This window comes from Quercus lobata, chromosome 10 (assembly GCF_001633185.2).
Source record: "Quercus lobata isolate SW786 chromosome 10, ValleyOak3.0 Primary Assembly, whole genome shotgun sequence".
Lineage (NCBI taxonomy): Eukaryota > Viridiplantae > Streptophyta > Magnoliopsida > Fagales > Fagaceae > Quercus > Quercus lobata.
Window position 1 is genome coordinate 56044676 of NC_044913.1, and position 17462 is coordinate 56062137.

At 35.3% G+C, this 17462-nt stretch overlaps 2 pseudogenes; one reads left to right on the forward strand and one right to left on the reverse strand.

Annotated features, from left to right (window-relative positions):
* Positions 1 to 7608: 7608 nt before the first annotated feature.
* On the reverse strand, positions 7609 to 11102 carry LOC115965026 (annotated as a pseudogene).
* A 1806-nt stretch (positions 11103 to 12908) lies between these two features.
* LOC115962798 lies at positions 12909 to 13833 on the forward strand (annotated as a pseudogene).
* The last annotated feature ends 3629 nt before the right edge of the window (positions 13834 to 17462 follow it).

A 17462-nucleotide genomic window follows, 5' to 3' on the forward strand; every position in this document is an offset into this window, starting at 1 on the left:
AGAAAGAAGTCTCCTTGGGTTGACCACCAATAGGAGAAACGTCTTCCTTTCGGGGGGTAATGGGCTCAACAAAACCTCATTCTCCATAGAGGCCTTCTCTTTAGCAGGAATTGCTTGCCCTATAAGAATGTTGATCTCGACAATAATATCCTCCACAGGCACATCAATGGAAGAAATCCCTTTGTCTGCAGTAACTCATTCTCAGCAAGAAACTCCTTCATAGAAAAATTGGCCACGACATAACCTTTCTCTTCTATAGAAACACCAGTCTCGGCAGAAATTGTCTTAACACTAGTTGTGAGCTCCACGGGAACATCTTCACTAAACAACAATAGGGGTACCATCAGCAAGAATAGGCTCAACCTCGGTCTGAAAATAACAAAAAAGAAAGAAAAGGCATAACATGGAGACCAAGCACACGAAAGAAGAGGGAGGAAAAGGGTAAAACAAAAAGAAAATGGGAAAAACAAGGAGCGTGAAGAAGAAATTTACCTCTACATCATCTAGCACAATGGGTTGGGCAACAGTATCATCCTTCCTAAAATTGGACTAGTAAAAGAGACATATACACAAGATTAGCCACTAATGAAATGATGGGAAATGCCAAGGAAAGAAATAAAGAAGTGATTCAAGAGACATACCTTCCTCTCGAATTGGGTAGTGGAAGCCTTAGGGGAAGTTTTCCTCTTACTGCCATTGGTCCTGTGGGAAGGAGTTGCATCCAAAGGTTGTTTTGGCGATGGAGGCTTAGACTTAACTACTGTAAACTTTCTGGCAATACGAGTCTTAACCACAAGAGTGGTCTAATCTAAAACAATGCTACCAATAAGGGGAAGTTTTTCTCCATATGGGACGATATTAGAACAAACAGTAGGTGTACTTGTAGCAACACCCTTGCTCTTCTTCTCCCAACTTGGAGGAAAATCACCATCATACCAGAACCAATCTTGTTGGCTCTCACTCCACTTAAATATGCCAACCTAACCTTACCTATTGCATATCCAACTACTAACTTGGTGGGAAGAAGTAGATGCAGGTTTGGGGAAGGGAGAGCATGCAAATGGGGAATCTGCGAGAAGCCAGCACCACCCTTAATATACTTTGGGAAGAAGTCATAACTGCTTGTGAATAAGCATGCATGGAAGCAATATCGAGACCCAGTCGTTGCGAACTAGGGAAGGTAACAATTGGGAAACACCTAATCCAATAATCAAAGGCATGAGGACAGAGAAAAGGATATAGCGAGGTCATGTAGTCAAGAACTAAAGTCAGATCATCGGGGAACCTCCTGATTAAGGCTAAACTGTGTCCTAACCCAATGGGCAAAGTAAGCCACATACCTCACCCCCTGATTAATCAGATAAGGCAACTAACCAGCATTAGTGGTAGTCAAATAGGTGGGTCCTTTCTCATCACCAAAACCTAAAGGGCTAGATGTGCCAATGGTGCTCATAAAAGACCTTATGACCAAATCCTTGCAAGTAGAACCTCTCCCAAAGTTCCTACAAGCCCTTCAAGAGAAACCTACCTCCTTATAAAAAAAACTCCTTTGCTGGATGACCAATGGGCTTTAACCCAACAAAACGATAAGCTATAGGAAACTCATCCACAAAACTGCCATAGAAATTGGTGATCATTTTAGGGCATTTCTTAAACTTAGTCTTCGCAAAACGAACATGCCTGCACTTAGACAAGTGCTTGAAACAGCACTCTCAAAGAAAATTTTACAAAATAGTGCTACGCATAGAAGAAGTGACTATATGGCAAGAACCCTTTTCATGCTCATCATTCTACAGAATATCCAACTAAACATACAAGTGGCCAAGAAACAGAGGGGCCAATGGCAAACTCACCCTGGCAGAAATTTTAATGGCTAATCGAAAATACAAAGGCTTCACAACATAATGAGGATATGCACCAAAGACAAACTTACATAGGCAAAAAATGATAAAGGCGACACAGTAAACAGTAACAGAAGCCTCAGCAAAAGCCCCAATCCAATTAGAAAGCTTTGCATTACCACGACTAAGCCCTTTACACAACTTTGCCTCCATGGCCATCTCGTCGTCGGAAAGTTGAATCTCTAAAAGATTAACATCACCAAGAATAGGAAGCAACAACTGGTTGGCCACATCTTCCAAAGTAACAGTACGCCGTAGGAAAGGAAGAACGTGTGGGTGATGCTACACCAATGACAAACTAAGTGTCGGAGATTGAGCAAGTCACGAAAGTTGTACAAACTCCGAAAAGAGAGGATGGCTTTCAAAATGCCGTCTCGTTGAAGTGTTTCCATGAAACTCACATTAGAAAGCTCTTAGTCTAGCCATCCCTTCTAACTCACCGATGTACCCTACCCAAACTCGAAGTGAATAGGAACCCTTAAGGCATCCCCACAGCGAACAATGATATCTAGAATGGCACTCAATAACAACTCCTAAGATACGTTAGTGACCTTTCACTTCAAGAACAACAAAACCTAATCTAGTGGAGGGTATGTATGGCCACTGGCCACTACCAGAAAATGGATGTGCGCATTGTACCACAAGTCGAGAAGAGGGAGACACTCCCTATTGGGAACATGAATGGTCTCTTCGCCGTCAGAATGTTCCATTTCGGTGGTAGAGATCTCCTTATCCCCTTCCTTTTTAGAGGGAGACTTCTTAACAATGGGGTCTTTGCCTTTGTGGTGGGAAGAACCCTTACTCTTGGCCGGAGACATGAAAGAAGAGTATGGTGTGAAGAAGAAAGGAGAAAGACAAAGCGGACAAAGGAGAGAAAGGGATTTCATGAAAAGAGAGAGATGAGAATAATGAAAAGAGAGAAGAGTTTGTTATGAGATTAATGATGGCAAATGATGAGAATTGCTCCAAAATAAGTAAGGTATTAAATGAATTGGAGATTGTGTGTTGGAGTAGCAGTTAAACAAAGGAATTGGAAAAGACAGCTCTGTTCACAGTAGAAATAGGAAGAAGAAAGTTGGGAACCACTATTCAAAAAACCTACAAAAGAAATAGAAGAGATGTTCACATGTGAGTTGCAGAACAATTCACATGCTTAGGGGGCTGAATGGTGATACCCATTTTTGATAATATGGATCCAAAGGCCCAACGACAGAAAAGCCCAAACCAAGCCAAGAAAAAGAGATTAAGAAGTGGAGAAAGTAAGGCAATAGGGCTACATCCTAAAGGCCTAGAGAGTAAATAAGAATGGCCCAAACAAGGACCAAAAAAGAGAGAATGCCTATAAAGAATAAGGACAATGACACATTGACCCATCACAGGATATAGGTAATGTGGGAAAGTTAACCACGGTGTGATGGCCCTCTTCAAGGAATAAGAATAGGCCTTGAAAGGGCCCAAGGAGGAAGGATTAAAGCAAAAGGTAGGAACAAATGGAAAGCAAGAAGGGAAGGGCTTCAAAAGACCCACAGGCCTAACCCAACCAAACGAAATGAGGCAAGCCCAATAAGCCCACATAATTCTCTATAAAGGATGAATATGGATGGGAAAATCTTAGTCTCGACAAAGAAGTAAAGGGACAAAACTAGATAGCAATGACAGAAAGCACCCGAAGAAAGAAGAAAACAAGGCATGAAGGAGAAGACAACAATGTAATGGTCGGAGCACCACCAACCTGTAACCCAACCAATGCAAGGAAGGTGGGCTCATGGCTTGAGGGATCACAGAGGATGTGGTTTGGTGGAGGGGGGAAAATAACCTATTTTCGATATCTTACTAGGACCTCTTTTGGGATGTGCTTTGCTAGGAAAGCATCTCTACCCAAAGTAGGTTGTAAATCGGCTAGGGCTACTTGATGCATGCTATAGAAAATTGGTAGAAAGAGACCTAAGGTATTATCATTTAAAGGGAGAGAGAGAGAGGTACATAGTAGAATGAATGAGTGAGTGTTTGTTGTGGGATGAGTAGTAGAAGAGAGAGAAAATTCTACACATGCTTAGAGAAGAATGGAGGTTGAACCCATATAGCTAGAAGGGTAGTGGGCACCTCTGAAGAGTGACTGCAGCAGACAAAAATGGTTGGTGAGCAATGAGGACAAAAATGAGAAATCACATAAGCTTGATTTGGTATATAAATAGGAACAATACCCATAAGAAGAACAAGGATAATGTTCTAGGAAATCTAAATAGGAAATTGAAAGAGAAAGAAGAGAGAAAAAGAAAAGATGAAGTAAGACTTAGAAAAGAGAGAAGAATGATTACGGTAGAAACTGCATGCATCAATAGGCAAATATTTTCCCTCGCTCACATAATAAACCCACTCTTTGTAATCTCATTGGACAAAGTAAGTATTCTGACCTATCCTCCAAAGTGCATAAATTTATGGCCTAATAGGGTAATAAGATTATATAAGTTAGAGTTTGGACTCTTTTTAGCCTACTTCCTACAGAGATTCCCCTTTATATTATGATTCTACTACTAACTATGTCTAACCACTGACAAGTTATTTGGACTAATATTCATTTTTGCTACTATATATATATATATATATATTTCTTGTCTGTCTTTTGGAGTGTCTTGTCTTGTGCAAATTCTGCAGAAATAACAAGCAGCCAACTCTCTTACCCACTATAGAAAGCCTTAGCCCAAAAGCACAAAAGGCCCCTACAATATTTATAGTGTCATTTGTCTAAGGTTTAAACCCCGACTCCCTCCTCTCCCACTATCTACTTATCTATAAAAAAAAAAAAAAAAAAAAAAAAAAAAAAAAAAAAAAAAAAAGTTTAGGACAAATTTGAATGTTCAAATTTCCAAAACAGGGAATATTCTAAAAGGAATGCAAAAGACCATTTAGTTTCAATGCCTTTATTAGATTGATTTCCATAATCCAAATTCCTGTTTTAAGAAAACAATATCTATTCTTAGGTTAATGACTTTGGCCCTTTCAGTTAACCCAAAAAAAAAAAAAAAAAAAACTTTGATCCTTTCTAAATTTTATAAACTAGTTATAGAAAAAATTGAAAAAGAAAAAGAAAAATTGTGTGAAAGTTAGTGTAAACTACCATTAGGATAAGTTAGATAAAACCAAACAATTATAAGCAATTGTTTCTCTTTTATCTCAAAACCAAATAATTATACATCAATATATAATAAACAAACAAGATTATCATATATATATATATAAAAACTATTTTTTCTAAATATTATATGACATTTGTTGGGTTATAGATTGACCCCGGTTAATTAATTCAATTACCCAAATTGATTAATTAGGGCAAATTACACTGAGCAACCATCCATTTTGATTCCTATATTTCTTTGAAGAATTTTTTGTTGCATCAACTTGTTAGGGGAAAAAAATCAGTTTTACGAAAATGAAACACATAGTTCGAGCCAAAAAAGTAGGAAACAACTCCTCGCTAGAGGAAACCAACCTATCATAACTGATTGGGTCCAATGAAGGAAAAACTCAATGAAAAATACCCATTCCCAACCCTATCAAGGTGACCTACATCAGTGAAACATTTTGGGACAAGGGAAAAGTGTAATACTGACCACTTAATTAGCACAATTTGATGATTACATAATGAGATGTAAGTCATGTAGTTAAGGATGAGACGATGATTTTGAACAGGTTTGGGAAAGCGCTCATTGATACCTCAAAAAGGAGCTTGTTTTCGGTAGGTAACCACCTTAAATTAGGCATTCACCTTAGTCTGAAACTATGAACTGATCACTAAGCCCAAGTTTGTGAGGTGCTTCAAACCTACATTTAGTTCTCAACCTTTAGGTAGTATACCACTGATAGCTCCACAAACTGAATTCTCAGATTTTGCTTTCACTGCCAGGGTTTTCATCATGCCGCTGCCAAATGTGACAATAAAGTCATTATTGATGGAGCATGCAGGTGACAGAAAATGATCTTCAAAAAAAATCTATGAGCCTAAGATGACATTCAGGTTATATATATATACACTTCCAAGTAGAACACCAAGGGCGTAGTCTCGATATACCAGAGTGGATTTAGTTAATTGTTTATTAGACAATCCTAAAGAGGCAACAAAAGAAAAGAACTTAAGCATCATAAGCCCAAAAGGGCCTAAAAGGGACATCAAATGAAGAGTCCATTCTCCATGTAGCCTAACATGCACCCAATAGTTCTGTCAATAGATCTACATGCATGTGTCTCTTTGAAGTCATGCTTGGTTATACTTCTAGGATGCCTTCAGATATTCTCCCGATGTGACTGCATATTAAGAGTATTTGAGTTAGCAGGAGCATTTGCAGGACATGTTATTGCATCATGAGATCCACGAACAAATTTAAGCAAGTGATAATCAATATAAAAGTCAAGCTTATTCATGCTATATGGAATTTGTAGGAATATATAATGGTTCCAATTAGGCCCAAGTGGGTTCCCTCTGAAACCACAAGGAAACTGCAAGGTTGTAGTACCAGACCATTCATAGTGGTGAAGCAGGTCATACCGAATGCTTATGTCGTTGACGTTTCATCTTATAGAGGTCTAGCAGTTATCCTAGATGGCCTTTTTTATGAGCCTTCCCAGGACTTAATTGTGAACCTTACCTAATCCAGCACCAATAAACCTTCCATCAAAATGTAAAGAACACATTGATACTATTTTGGATGAACAGATTATTTTCACCAGGGACAGAAGAGATCAATGCTACAGTCGCTACTAGTTCGTTGGAAGAGATGACCAAACTTAGATTGCACTTGGATCACCAGAGAGGAGCCATAACAACTAGACCTTGAACTCTTGGAGTGATACTAGAACCAACAAAGAGCAACACTTGACAGAGTTGAGTTTCTCCCACTTTGAGGTAGTTGGCACATACACCAGATGCAGGCCCCTAATCACATGGCTAAAAATGGAGGTCTGCTGTTAGTTAGGCCCAATTGACTTAATAAATCCTGTTTAATTTGGAATTTTAATGTTATTGGATTTTATGTAATTACTTAAATTTTAATATTATTGGATTTCATGTAATTATTTAAGAGTTATTTCCTTTCTTACTTGGTTAACAAAGTATCATTTCCCTTCCCTGCTTGGTTAGCAAAGTTAGTTCCTTTCCTGATGAAATTTGGGAGTCCTATTTAAAGGCCCCAGAACTTAGTATTGGTTTCTTCGCCTGATTAATAAAATGAACTGTTGGAATTTTCTCCAATGGCTTGACTTTGACTTCAGGCAGCCCTAGATGCCAACTCCAATGTTTTATTTTCTTTTCCCCGCTTGATGCTGGTTCTAAACAATCTTAAGGTTTTGATTCTCAGGCTTATCCATCCCTATTTTTTATTTATTTATTTATACATTTTCTGTTTTATTGTCCCTACAAATTTCTTTTAGAATGTTGTGCTACATCACACTACATGCAAAGAACTTTAAAATGATATGCTCAGATACATTGAATGCTTTTCTTAAAAGTAAAGCTCAATCAAGACTATAAGAAATACAGAAGACCAGTTACATGTTAATGGACATTTGTTAGGATTCCCTCCATCTAAATCTTCTAAACTAGACATCTTAATAGGCAATGTAAAACAGTAAAAGACAACACACACACATATATATACATTCCTTTCAAGAAAGAGATACCAGAGAATGTTTCACTCCACTTAGATATAAATTATCATGATGAATCTATTCTTCAATCAACACAAACTTCAAGAAGACTCTCTGAATCTTCATTTAGCATCTTCGGCAAATCAATTAGCATACTTGGAGGGGCAAAATACACGTGTAGTGACATCATGCAAACAACAATACCCAAGAAAAGCTGCAGCAGCACAAGAAAAAGACTTATTATTTGGCAATTTTGAGATGAAACGGGAAGTGATTGTGACACAAGGAGCATCAGATAAACAGTTAAGTTTTACAAGGATCTTGTTATCCATGAATGGCGAAGATATGAATTGAAACTTCTAACCAATTATATGTTTTCAAAGCATTTAAGGGCATAAACTAGTCCTAAAGAATGGCAAAACATTGATTTAAAAATTTCTATAGAACATACAACAATTTCAATCCAGTTGTAGTACTCAAATGCTTACTACAAAATAAGAAAATTATAGTAAATGCAGAAGAAACCAATTTCATAGGCATGGAATCTTACCTGCAATGTTGGCGTGAAATCGAAGAGGAATAGAGACAGAACCGTCGTCAGTGGCATTGCCATTGAAGTGGAATACACCTAAAGCAAAGCAAAAACTAATAATAATAACAATTAAGAGGAATGCAAGAGAACAATGAGTTGTTTTATCCCAAGTACCCAAATAAAAATACCATAAATTCCTAGTTATCACTCGATATAAACTTATGGAGAAACAGACAAAAGCACAGATACTGCAAACAGGTGATAGGAGTCACCTTTACAATATTGTCAGCATATTTCATTAACCAAGAAAATAAAAATCCTGTTGAACCTAGATTTAACATCACCAGCCAGGTTGTGATACTGTATCCATTGAAAAGGTGTTGCCACCATGGCCCTTTCTCACATTCATTTCTGAAATCATCCAAGAGAAGCCGTGCCATATTGAAAATAGCCCCAAATCTGGAAAAATATGTACCATTCTGAATTATTTCGAGCCCAAAGCTTCTAATAACTACAGGCATTTTGCTCATGGTAATCAACTTTCACAAGCTTGAAAGTCGTAACATTTTAGTTGACAAGTGACCATGTAACATAATCTGATGTTTCCAAAACAAGTTTATTTAATTATCAGCAAGGGAAAATGATAGTTTTATTAATTTCCGCAATTTTAGAAATTGGCATCAGAATGCCACACTACGATCCCTAGATAGATTATGGCTATTCCTCTCATTCAAATTCTTAAAATGAGGATTTTTACCAAACTAGATAGAAATGGAGCTCTTTTTACAAGTAGTGCCAAGGGTGTTTTGCAAGGAAGATCTGTATTACCCATTGTTGTTTTGCGAAACATCACCTGACCATTTAAATTAATTTAAATTGATACCTAAAGAAAACTCATGCAAAAATATAGGTGGAGTACTTATGAGGACACGGCTAAATCTCAATATTGTTGTAAAGATCAAACACAAATCCAATCTTTTACTTAATAAGCCACAAGGACCACACAATTCCAATTTTTAAATCTATGGACAATGTAAGCTGTTCTGCCTGAAGGTTTTTAATTGTTCTCTATACTTTTTATCATTATTATTAAGTAATTATTTACAATTAGTAACCTCCACCTGGAGTAAAAAAATACAAAATAAATAAACAACTTTCAAGAATTTTGTGCAACTAATCACTTTGGCAACAAAGGAGGCAGGAAAAATCTACTTACGAAAAAGAACTTTCAAGAATCCATCATTAAAAAACATGCATACCCTCTGTTCTCTTAAAACTGAGAGTTTATCAGCAGTATGCAAGGAAAGGCCACCTAAGGGTATAATTGTACATTCCGCCAGTACAAAGTATCATCATTCTTCATCAAAAACTCTGTGTTTATGCCAGCTAATGCTGAAAGACAAGCAGACAAAATTCCGAACATGTAGCCCTGAATTGGCCCTGAGAAAAGGGAGTCACATCCTTCAATCATATACCTGATACACACAAATGATTTTTTGCCTACTTCAAATTTATTGTAGTTTTTTTCTTTCTGATGTTGATCTAATTTCACAAATTAGCAGATATTTTTGTTTCCTGTTATAGGCTACTCTTGAGGAGAAAGCTTTCTAATTTGCAGTGGATGGTAATTGTTCTATTGGCCGTTGGAACAACTATGAGCCAGGTGCTGCTAAATCATTTGTGTGTATCCTTAATTTGGTCTATATTTTAATAGTAGTCAATTTGGTCCTACTATTTTCAATTTGCAGTCAATTTCCGTTAGTGAGTCGACAATAAAGACTAAATTGACTACAAGTTGAAAATAACATAAACTAAATTGACTGTTATCAAAATGTAAAAATCAAATTGACAGTGACCCCATAATGTAGAGACCAAAAATGGTATTTTTTTTCCTTTAAAGTAATCTCAATGATCAATAAATGAAGACAATTGGAATTGCAAAAATAGTTGATGAGCTGTAGCTCCTTAAAAGACCAAGAGAAGCACCTGAACAATATTCCAGTTGTGACAATCTTGAGATTTCCCATGATTTGATATGTGGATGTATCCACATATGCTAGGGTAGCAAACTGAACATTGTTGTGGATCAGGTATATGATTGAAGGAATAGGGAACAAACGAACGCTCTTCCAATCTGTAGTCATCTTTGGAGGTGGCATGGTGACTTCTGGATCTCTTTCCAAAGAAGAAAACTTGATACTAGAAGCTGAAATATTAACAGGCAATGAATTAGTTTGACAGTGTAGACAATAAGTTTCTAGTCTGAAAATCAAGTGGAAAAATATGTAACAAATTTTTATTATTTATTGTGAACAGATGGATTACAATCTAGAAAGGACGGACACGATAACAAGTACGGGTACGACACAGCAACATGAACAATTTCTGAAAATTTAAAACACCAGCCCAAATGAAATGTCCGTGGTTCTAGATTACATTCACTATGATAATCCTATACAAAAGTTTTTTTTTTTCTCTGATTCTTCTCTTTGACAGTAATTTCAATTCAAAAGTTTAGAGAGAATTTTCATTCTTCACATTCTTTGAGTGTATATTTTTTTAAGTATTTCAATTTGACTCTTTATAAAAAAAATAAAAACTTCGGCCAGAAACGGAACAGTTGCAATGCGTAGTCATACCTATATCTGGCATTAGCCTTTGAAAGCGTCGTCAAAACTCCCTGTCGAACAAGAAGATATTCATATTTTGGTGGTGTAAAGTGTAATCTCCAAATTTGGTTATAGGAAAAGTTACAGTTAAGTATATTGTTGCTCATTTTCGGAGTCACACAAATATATAAAAGTCCACGTTAAATCAGTCAGAATGAATGAAGACATTTGCCAATAAGAGAAGGATTACTTCTAGTGCCACATAAACCACCACCCTTCCACCAACCATAACTCGCCACATGGGCGAGTTGTGGCTTTTTCTGTTGACACTTTTTGTGGCATAAGACCAATCCTAAGAGAAGAGAATGCCTGAAAGCTGATCAGAATGGTCAGCAGAGACGCCACCAGATACCACTGCATTTGCTTCGATTCCGAGACCGATATACAAGACTTCTGTGAGGGTGATCACCAAAAACCAAAACGCTACGTTTTTGCCTTGTACACCATCATTAGGGTTGGGTTTTTTTTTTTTTTTTTTTTGAAACAAGTTTTGCAACAAACTTTTTTTTTGAGAAACAAGTTTCGCAACAAACTTGGTTGTAGATTAAGTTACAATTTCTTTTTCCTTTTTTTTAGAAGAATTTGATTACAAACTTAGTTGTAACCAAATTATAAAATAAAATAAAATAAAAACTTAGTTGCTACTCTCACTAAACAAATTAATATGACTACATATTTTACCTATGTTAATTTGGTTGAAAATATTTTACTTTTGACTAAATATTTTATAGTAAAACAAACATGAAAATATTTTACATTGAAACAGACGTAGCGTAAAACACATGTCAAATTTTATGTCAATCAAATGTTATTTACTATTCGATTCATAAACTTATTTTTTATATATAAATTTAGAGTACAAAAACTTAAAATTTAAATATTTGATTGATGATATAGCTATTAATCTTATTGAAATTTTGCAAGCATGGAGGACATAAAAAGAAAATGTAATCTACTGGTGGATTTGTCAAAATTCACATCCAATAAAAAAATATTAAGTATTGCACCCTTAGTCTACCACCAACTTTGTTGAATTTTGATAAATCACTGGATAATATTTTATTCTTATATCCCTCATACTTACAAAATTTTCAAAATATCAAAGATCCATATTTATGTTATCAATCAAATGTTTAAATTTCAAATTTTGTAGTATAAAATTATGTATAAAATATAAGTTTATAGATCGAATAGTAAATAACATCCGATTTGAACTAAATTTGACTTGCATGTTAAAAACATTAAAAAAAAAATGCAATCCAATTGTAAGATTTTCAAAATATGTAAACATTATTTTATTATTTTAAGATTATTATTAGTAGAATGCTAACATAGTAGAATTTAAACCATTAAATCATTAAAGAATGGCTAAGATTTAAGGAAATTTATTTGGTAGAGTACCTTAGGAAATCTAGAAAATTTGAATCCGACTTGCATTTTAGCTTTAACATCCTAACATTAATTACTTCTCTCTTTTTTTTTTTTTTTTTTTTTTTTTTTTTTTTTTTTTTGATTTAGAGTAGCAGAAAAGTGTTTAGCAAGGATGTCAATACCGTACCGGAGGCCGTACCGGTTTGGCCACCGGTACGATATATTTCGGATACCGGTCAATACCGGTGTACCGTTTCGGGTTTACCGCTATTTTTTATATTTATAAATAAATAAATAAATATATATATATATATAATAATAAATATAAAAGTTTACTATAAAACATTTTCTCAATTTAGAACTAATTATTCATGATTTTAAACTTTAGTATCAATTAAAAGGGAAAAAAATAAAAAAATAAAATAGAAAGCTTAAAAGTTATCATTGCATACTAAAAAAACAAATAATACTAATGAGTTAATGCAAATAAGTTATCATTCTTTCCTAACAAAAATTCAAAAATTACAAAACTTAAAAAAAAAAAAAAAAAAAAAAAAAAAAAAAAAAAACTTTTTCTGTACCGGCCGATACACCCGGTACCGGCCGGTATTGCCCAAAATTGGCCGGTACGGCCGGTACGGCCAGTATTTTTTCCGGTACGAAACAGGGGGGTCGAGTGTACCGAATTACTAGCCGGTATGGTATATTCCGGCCGTACCGGCCGGTACGGTACGGAATTGACAACATTGATGTTTAGGCCGTCCTAGTGGATTCAATGCAAACAAAGCCCTTCCCATGCCACCTAAGAATGTTGAAATTTTCATATCTATGGAGGATTGGGCTAAAAACAATGTCTTAATTATCCTAAAACCTATTGAGATATGTTGGCAACCACAAGATTATTTGCCAGACCCTACCTCAGATGGATTTATTGAGCAAGTCAATGAACTAAGGAAGAGAACAAGAGACATTCCTGACGAGTACTTTGTTGCCTTAGTTGGTGATATGATCCCAATAATTTTTTTCTTTTGCAATTTCTTGAAATATATTAAAAAAACTTAAAAAAAAATTATGATAGAAAAAAAAAATTAACGTGATTCAGACTTAACGGCCTAAATCTTCAAGAAACGATTTTAAATAGTTATATAATTTTTTTATATGTTGAAACAATCGTTAATTTTTGCACCTAGGCTCTTGGCTTTGGGGATGATCCATACCTTTTAACCATTTACACATCATTCCAAGAACGAGCAACATTTATTTCTCACGGGATCATAGCCAAGCTAGCTGTGCAGCATGGGGACATAAAGCTTGCCCAAAAATGACATAATTGTCTCAAATGAGAAGCGCCATGAAAGTGCTTATACAAAAATAGCTGAAAAGCTTTTTGAGCTTGATCCAAATGATATGATCATAGCCTTTGTAGACATGATGAAGAGGAAAATCTCAATGCTAGCCCATTTGATGTATGATGGCCATGACCATAATCTTTTTGATCACTTTGCTATTGTGGCAGCAAGGATTGGGGTCTACACGGCTAGGGACTATAAAGAAATAGAGGAGTATTTCGTGGCTAAATGGAAGGTAGATAAGCCAACAGGACTTACAAGTGAGGGACGAGAAGCCCAGGATTATGTATGTAGGTTGGCTCAAAGGATGAGAAGGCTTGAGGAGAGCTATTGCAAAGGCCCAAAAAGCACCCACCATTCCTTTCAATTGAATTTCTGGTAGAGTGGCGTAGCTAGATTTGATGGGTTCTGTTTTACTTGCTTATTTGTGTGGATAATTTAAATATATAAATAATTGGGGAGGTGATTTGAAGTTTAGTTCTCTTTATAGCATTCACATTGGGAATGACAAATGCTATATGTAGGGAAAATTTAGCATAAAAGCCCAAAACTCCCCACCATCCGGACTTGTAAAAGCCAACTATTAAAAAAAAAAAAAAAAAAAAAAAAAAAAATTGCAATTATGCTATAGTGCGATTCTAAATGCAGAATCAGATTGTAGCTCAATTGTAAAAGGAAATATTAATATTTTATTTTAAATATCAGGTATTCTCTCTCATTCACACGTCTCTCATCTCTCTCTCTCCATCACTGAAGCTTCACGAAGCCTCTCTCTTCTCTCTCATTCACATGGTCTCATCTCTCTCTCTCTTGCCATCGCTGAAGCCTCTCACCAAGCCTCTCTCTTTCTCTCTGAATGTCTCTACCAATTCACCCTCACCTATCTCCAAATCCCTTTGACGATTTACTCATCTCATAAACCTAACATCAAACCCACAGATCAGACCGCAACCCACAACACAACTAACCCAGCACCACAGATCAGATGGCAACCCACGACACAAGCACAACCAACCACCGCTGTAGCCAGACACCGAACCACCATTGCAACCCAGCAACCCAAGCAAAAAAAACCTAGCACCACAACCACGACCCATGGCCTATGGCCACACCAACGGTGACACCCACAATCGACGGCCAAACTGATGGCAACGCCATCGAGCACGGCCAAACCCACAAATATAACCCCTATAACCAACAAAAACCGAGCACAACTAACAAAAACCCATATCACAACTGGAGTACAAACCCACGAACCCATATCACGAATTCACGATCCATGACTGGAGCATAGACCTACGATCTTACAGACGCACGAACCAGAGCACAATCAAACCCAGATAAGAGAGAGAGAGAGAGAGAGAGAGAGAGAGAGAGAGAGAGAGAGAGAGAGAAGGAATGAAAAAATGAGAGAGGAAAAATAAAAAATGTTTTTTTATGTTTACCTTCTACTCCAGGACGATTAAAAAAATAATATTTTGATAAAATGGTAAAATAATAGAGTTTTGAGATGTTGGGGGTATTGTAAAATGGTATGCTATAATTGATAAAGTAGCTTTTTTGGATAGTAAAATAGGATATGATGGCATTTTCGGATGGGGATGCTCAAGAGCATTCTCATCAGGTGTGTCAAATGCCAAATATTTGGCATTTGACACACTAAACACTAAAAAATCACTCACATCAAGTGTTTTAAATGCCAAAATATTTGGTATTGATGACCAGTGCAATCTCAAATTTAAGATCACACTGTTCATGAATTGTAAAACTTATATTATTTTTTTATTCAGGTGGGCCCGCTTTCTTTTCTTCTTATTTTTTCTTTCTTCTCTGTCTTTCTCATTCTTGCTCTGAGCCTCCGACCATTTCTATGCTCTCTCTCTCCCTTTACTCGACGTCTCTTTCTCCCTTTCCGATGAAACCCAGGTTGAAGCATCAAGCCAGGCCAATCTCTATCGCAATGGTTTCTTCTTCTTCTTCTTCTTCTTCTTCTTCTTCTTTTCTTTCTTTTTTTTTTTTTTGTTTTTTTTTTTTTTTTTTTTTTTTTTTGGTTTTGTTTTGTTTTTTTGTTTTTGTTTTTGTTTTTTTTTTGGTGATTTAACGGTGGATTCAGTAGTAGTTGTGTGGGTTGTGGGTTCGGCATTTTGGATCGGCATTCAGCGGTGTTGTGTGGGTTGTGGGTTGAGGTTTTGGGTCAATTGGGCTGGGGTTTTAAGCCAATGGTTGGTTGAATTTGGTCATTGATTGATCGGTTGGGTTGGGGTTTTAAACCACTCTCTATTTTTTTTTTAAATTTAATTTGTGGGAGGATTCCGACAGTGGTGGCTATGAGTTTGTGGCATTGGTGGTTGTGGGTTTGTTGTGGGTATGAGTTTGGTAATGGGTTTGTGCCAGTGGTGGTATGGTTGTGGTAGTGGTATGGTTTTGTGTCAAGGTGGTATGTTCGCAGCAATGGTTGTTGTTGGTGGCCACTGCCACATTGGTTGTGTACTTGTATTATGAATTGAGGAGTTAATATGTTATAAATATTATTTTAACATATATGAGATATTATAAATAAAACATGTGATGTAGGAGATATTGTAAAATGATGTGCTAAAATAATAAAGTAGATATTTTGGTGTGTCAAAATGGCATTTTTATAGAACAGCTGATGAGAATGCTCTAAGAATTCCACACAATGTCTTTTTTTAATGATTTAACAATAGAGTTTCAACTTTATATTCATTTTTTATATATAATTTTATTTCTTTTCTAATTTTAATATTAAAAATGGAGTTATTTTTACTGGGTTTGGTTGCAAAAAAATGAAGGACTCTAATGGAAGGCTCACACTCATACCTTAGAATACTTGATGGTGTAAATTGTAAATTTTAAAAATTGAGGACTAATTTAGAAGTAATCTCAAAATTGAAGGAAGCAAAGTGCATTTTTCTTTTGAGAGGGTAAAGTGTATTTTAGCTTAAAAATTTATAGAGGATAGACTAGGAAGTATCCTAAAAATATACACTTGAAAATGGTTATTATTGGTAGAAGTGAAATAAATAAATAAAGGGTCCAGTTAACGGGTGTTTTAGGGAATCTGTCATTCTCTCTTTTCTCACAAACACAAACTCAACTAACCTGAAAAATCAACTCTAACGATCTTAATTACCACCTGATTCTAAAATAAATATATAAAAATCTTAACTAGTGCCAATGCAAACTTAACTAAGTGCCAGACGATAACTGTTAACAAAAGTCATAAAAATTATAGGATAAAACTTAAGCATAATAGTTTAGGTGTAGTATAGGAACTTCCTCGTTCTATTCAAATACATAATTGCATTGAATTTAATTATTTTTTAAAGTAATACCACTATATGTACTTTATTGGTCAATGGAATGGTCAATGGAATCAGCAGTGGTAGATCTAGAAATTTTTTATAGGGAAGCCAAGCTAAGTATAGCCAAAAAAGAAAACTCGTCCAAAATGTGTTATCTCATAAAAAAAATTTATGGTATGAAAAAAATAACATTCGTCTATAGTGCAAAAATGAGTTATAATAAAACCAAACAATTAAAGGGAATTTGCGTTTGCTAGATTACTTCAATAAAATAAATAGATAAGTACAGATTAATATTCAAAAATATATATATATATATATATATCATAAACAAACATATTAATATATTATTACAACAATAGATTAATTTAATTACTCAAACCACTATTATCAATATATATGTGTGTCAAATAAACGAAACAAAAAACTAAATGTAAATGATAATTATAAACATTAATAGGGATAGTTGTAAACCACAAAACATACACACTGTTATTTAAATTTGAAAAATGTTAGGATCACAAAAATTTTCACAAATTTTTACCATAATAAAAAGTCACAAATAATTTATAATCGTAAAAATACCTTTAGATCTTAAAAGTCACAATTGAAAAGAGATTGCACTGTTATCAACACTAAATATAAAATAATATAACATTCTGATGCAAGCTGGA